A 5876-nucleotide genomic window follows, 5' to 3' on the forward strand; every position below is an offset into this window, starting at 1 on the left:
GCTGTGAATTCTGGGAGGTACCCCTGGAAATCTTAATACCAAACCCAAGCTATTGAAGGATCAGCATGGATGCAGCCACAGTGATAATACTGTGGCAGCACACAGCATTGGACCCACAGGCCTGAACCTGGGTAAGTTCTGCAGTGATGGCATACTTGACTTCATTTTGCCCAGCCAGAATAGATAGATGCTTGCTCGCTCTTTCTCCTTTGCTTCCTTTCTCTCTGTTCCTCCTTGGCACCCAGCTTCCCTTTACTGCCTCAGCAGCCACACTGGGAAAGGCACCTCTACCATTTCTCAGGTCCTTGTGGCCATAACCATGGAGAAGGGTATAGCATTCCTCCTGAACAGTCCCAGCTGCTAGCACAGGCCATTCTGCTGAAGGTTACTCCCTGCCATGCCAGTCACAGCAAGGAGTAGGGCTCTTTCTTACACCCGTGAAGTCAGGCCATTACCACAGGAGAGTCTCCATTTAAGTTACCTTCTGACAGGGCTTTCAGGTAAAGGGGGAAGACTCAACAGGAAATGAATGATCAGTGGGGGCCACTCTGATCCCTATCACTTACTGATCTGTTGCTCAGCTTATTGCTTCCTGCACAGACTACCACTGTACTTTCTGCTTCCTGCCCTGTGCTCCCCAATTGATCTGTTGCTCTACATTTTGTTCCCTGCCCTATCTACTGCAGGCCACAGAGGCTGCCCATGCCACAGGTCAGCATTCCCTCTAAGCCACACAGCCACACTCATGCCATGCTGCCAGGCACGCCTGTGGGGCCACGCACATTGCACAGCTTAGAGGGAATGCTGCCACAGGTTGGGCACCTTTGATGCAGACTGTTAATTTGCTGCGTGCGCGCTGAGGTGCACATGTGTTTGTCTGTGTATATGTTCCACACATATTTATGGGGTTGCATTACTCTCTGTAGGCAAAGTTTCACTTTAGCTCTTTGTCCTTGCCTAGGTGCTAGAGAACAATACAGATTTAAGAGCTATTTTGCCTATGCCATGATCCACTTCCAACAGGTAAACAAATGTTTTGGTTTCAAAATTCAGAAGTTTGATAACACTGCCTCTCTCTGCTGCCTGAACTCATTAAGTGAACTCATGTGTGACGATGATAAGGTTGCACAAGGTAGGATTCTGAGTGACAGCCAGCATGGCTTTGTCACGGACAGGTCTTGACTTAACAATCTCATCTCTTTATATGATCAGGTAATGCGTCACCTGGATAAAAGAGAAGCGGTTGACATTGTATACCTTGACTTCCAAAAAGCTTTTGATCTAGTACCCCATGATATTCTCACAAGAAAATTGGAGGATTGTGGGCGTAACTGTGAGACAGGTGGGTAGGACACTGGCTGTCATCCTAGCACCAAGCAGTCAGTGGTGTTCCTCAGGGGTCAGTGTTCGGTCCAGTGCTTTTCAACACCTTCATCAAAGATTTAGATGTGGGGGTGAAGAGTTCACTAGCCAAGTTCACCAAGTTATGGGGAAGCATGATCAGGCTTGAAGATAGGCTACAGATACAGGTGGACCTAGCAAGTTGGGCGGATCGGAACCAGATGAAGTTCAACATGGAGAAATGTAAAGTGCTCCACCTGGGGACAAACAATCCCCTGCACACCTACAGGCTGGGTAACACCAATCTGACCAGCACTACGAAGGAAAGGGACCTGGGGATAATAATAAACCACAGTATGAACATGAGCCAGCAGGGCTAATAGTACCCTGGTGTGCTTTCATTGATGCATTTCCAGCAAAACCAAGGAAGTGCTCCTTCCACTCTACTCAGCATTGGTGAGACTACAGCTGGAGTACTGTGCCCAATTCTAGGTGCTGCACTTTAACAAGGATGTGGGCCACCCACATGCTCAGAGACTTGCACAGCAAGCCATACAAGGAAATGCTGAAGGACCTGGGACTCTTCAGCCTGAAAAAGAAGGCTGAGAAGGGACAGTGTAGCAGCTTGGGGTGTACGTCAAGGGCTCATTGAGCAACTATTCACCAGGGCACCCTTGGGGAAAACCAGGAATAATGGTCACAAACTCCTAGAAGGCCATTTCAGGCTCAAAATTAGGAAAAACTTCATGGCTATGGTGTCCAGACAGTAGAATAAGGTCTCTTCAGGGATGGTGCAATGTCCTCTTCAAGAGGAGACTGAGTCCCCTGACCCCAGTCACCTTGCCAGGGTCACCTGACCCCAGTTGTCTTTCCTGCTTGGTAGAGGGGGGCTGGACCCAACCACCTTCTGAGGTCCCTTCCAGCCCCTACAATCTAGGAATTTAAGAGGGAGAGGATCTTTTGCTAGCAGCTGTAGCAGGGGTGACACACAGAGGGTTCACGGGGATGCACCTGCACCCCCTGAGCATGGCAGTGCACCCCTGACAAAAATTAACTACTCACCACCCCTGCCACCAACACCTCTGGGCAGCATCTGCAGGCGGTCAGTGATCCCCATTGGCCGCTGCTGTTGGCAGTGCCTGTGGGTGCTCGCCAACCCCTGGTTGGTGCTCACCCTCTCCCCCTCCTGACAGTGTCAGTGGCATCTGCAGGAGCTCCCACTTATCGCCACTGTGCTCCTGTGCCATTCATGGGCTATAGTTCAAGGCTTTCTCTAATGGCCTAATAGACCCACTCTTCCACCTCCCCTGCAGATTCCTGTTCTTCCCATTCGGACCTGCGTTCATGAGTTTCCTTCCTTCTCTCCTGCACATCCTCCCTCTGCTGACAGACTTCTTTGCATGCCCTCTATTTGCCTCCTGCTCCCTACATTGCCCTGTGTATGACCTGCCACCTCATTTTCTTGCACTCTGCTTTCAACCTCTCCCTGGTCTTGACTATTTATCTGTCTTCATTCTTGAATGGCTCCTGGGCAGGCCTCAGTGGACCCATTCCTGTGACCCTAGGGTGGGGCACACAGCTTGCTTAAATGAATTTATGCTTATCATTATACTACATAGTTTGATATTTGTAGGTTAATTCTGTCACTGCAGATGGAATAAAACGGGAGGCCTGTGGCAAAAAGGGTCCGTAGTTCAAGTGAAAAAGATTAACCCATGTAATCTCACATGCTGTGATAGCAGCAGGTAAAATGGTTTGTTGTTAGTATAGTTTGGGGAGTTTTATGGTTAAGTCTCATATGTTAATTTACATTGATATGGAGGTAGCGGCATGCTGGCAGGGCTTTGATAGAAAGTTGCCAAAATGTCATTGCCGACATTAACAGGGCACATATATGAGAAAAGGTCTTTAAAAAACCAGACACTCCTTGAGGAGGGATGTCGGAACAAGTTGGAAGGGGAGCCAAATCCACAGCCAGTATGCCCCTGCAAGAGCTCCCAAGAACTGGGGAGGCCATTCACTTATTTTGCTGTACTGTGAAGCCTGGAATCTCTCTTCAATTCTATTGCACCTTCCAACAAATAGTTAAGGTTCACCTAGTCTCTTAAATTTAACTATTCACCTAACCTAGCACTTCTGTATTATGGCAGATATAAAGAAACCAAGATCCATATAGTGCTTATGGTCATGCAAATTTAATAAAACATTTGTCTTCAACTAATTTGCATACACTTATAACCATTTATGTAAAAGTGCTTAAATTTTTTTGTCGTACAGCTCTGATGAGTGAATCCTGTTTACCTGCAGAGGAAGTGGTAGGGTAAAAGTTCCAGTATTCACAGCCCTGCTAGCATACCTCAATCTTGATTGGGTGGCAAAGGGTGAGTCTACACGTTCACTAATGCACCGTAGTTACAGTGCATTAAAATTTAGTACTTGGTTAACCAAGTACTAAATATGCAGCAATACCAATGCACAGGTTTTTAGTGATGCTTAGCCTAAGCCTGTGTATTGGCCTAATACTACTGTGCAGTAAGTAGCGCATTAACCTGTTTTTTGCCTGGCACGCTATTGGGCAGTGTTATTAGGCTACTGCACAGTTAGCATGTAGACATGCCCAAGGAGTAGCAGTAAAGAAATATGCCGCAAGCTTCCATCAGCAGTAATTTAGTCACTAGAGCCCCTGCAGTTCTTGACCTTTCTATTGCATCTGTGGGGTGAAGTGTGGATTACAGTCTCCATGAACTGCTAACAGTTTATGAGAACAGTGCATTTCCTGGAGAGGCAGATCTACAGTTCCAAACCTTTACAAAAACTTATTTAGGCAGGATCTTCCACCCTTCACACACACACTAATCCTTTTCTCCCACACTAGTCCATTCAGCCTTCTTCAAAATAAACCTCATCATGTTGGCTCCCATCTGTCAAACACAAAAATTAACACACATTCGAATTCTACTCACTAAATAGATGTTTTTCTTTTTAAAAAGAAAACAGCTATCGCGGGATTCTGACACAGCAACTTACATCTACTTCCCTTCAACATGGGTCTCATCAGTCAAGCCTGGAACCATAACCTTCAGAGACAGACCTTTTCCACTTCTGCAGTAGGCGACTGAAAGCTTCCCTCCGAGTGATAGCCCTAAAGGGACATTGTATGCCCTTTGATTACAGACTTTTGCTATCTGGTCACTAATAAGTCAGGGGAAAAAAAATCTGTGGTGTCACTACATCAGATAAGGACATACAGTACTGTATTTACTTGAATACAAGATGACCCTGAATGTAAGACGACCTCCCTGCCCTCAATTAGATCCTACACATGGCAAATTTATAATTTTAAAATAAGTTTTCATGCATGGGATCTAATTATTGGAGGATCATTTTAAATTGCCTCCCCCCTGCCACTATTGAAGGTGGTGGGAGGAAAGGTGATGAGGGGAATAGTAATGGGACATAGGGGGACAGACAGTGGGGGAAGCAGTGGAGGGGGGGATGTGGTAGGGCAGGCAGGGGGGCAAAAATGAGGGGAAGGGAGTCCAGGAGAGCTGGCTGTATTTTAAAGAACACAGGAACAAACCATCTTGATGCACAGGAAGATTAATAATTATGGCAGAAGGCCAGCTTAGTTCACTAAACAGTTCCTTGATAAAGCCAAAATAAAAAAAAGAAGTTAACAAGAAGTGAAAACTTGGACAAACAACTAGGGAGGAGTATTCTTTAAGCATGCAGGGATGAAAAATCAAGGAAGACTGAAGCGCAATTGGAGATGCAGCTAGCAGAGGATGTGAAAGGTAACAAAGAAGAGTTTCTACAAATGTGTCATCACCAAGAGGAAGATCAGGGAAAATGTGGGTCTCTTACCAAACGGGGAAGGCAACCTAGTGACAGATGACACCAAAAAGGCTGAAGTACACAATGACCTTTTCAACACAGGCAAGGGTAGCCCCCAGACTACTTGCAGCACAGTTTGGGGAGGAGATGAGCAGCCAACAGTGGTGAAAAGACAGGTTAGAGGCTATTTAAAAAAGGCTGGATGTGTACAAGTCTATGGGGCTGGACACAGTGTACCCAAGGGTGCTGAAGGAGTTGGCCAATGTGACTGCAGAGCCACTGACCACTATCTCTGGAAACTCAAGGTGATTGGGAGAGGTCCTGGATGACTGGGAAAGGGCCAATATAGTGCCCATCTTTAATAAAGGAAAGGAGGAGGATCTGGGGAACTACAGGCTGGTCACCCTCACCTTAGTCCCTGGAAAAATCATGGAGCAGGTCCTCAAGGAATCCATTTCTAAGCACTTGGAAGAAAGATGATTAAAAACAGTCAGCATGGATTCACCAATTAAAAACAGTCAGCATGGATTCACCAAGGACGGCTGACCAACCTGATTGCCTTCTATGATGAGATGACTAGTTCTGTGGATGCAAGTAGAGCAGTGGATGGATGTGACATAACTTGAATTTAGCAAGGCTTTTGATACAGTCTCCCACAATACAATCACAATCAAGCTAAGGAAGTACAGGTGGGATGAATG

Source organism: Crocodylus siamensis, chromosome 1, assembly GCF_052110815.1.
Source record: "Crocodylus siamensis isolate JL-2025a chromosome 1, ASM5211081v1, whole genome shotgun sequence".
In the NCBI taxonomy this organism is placed as follows: Eukaryota; Metazoa; Chordata; order Crocodylia; family Crocodylidae; genus Crocodylus; species Crocodylus siamensis.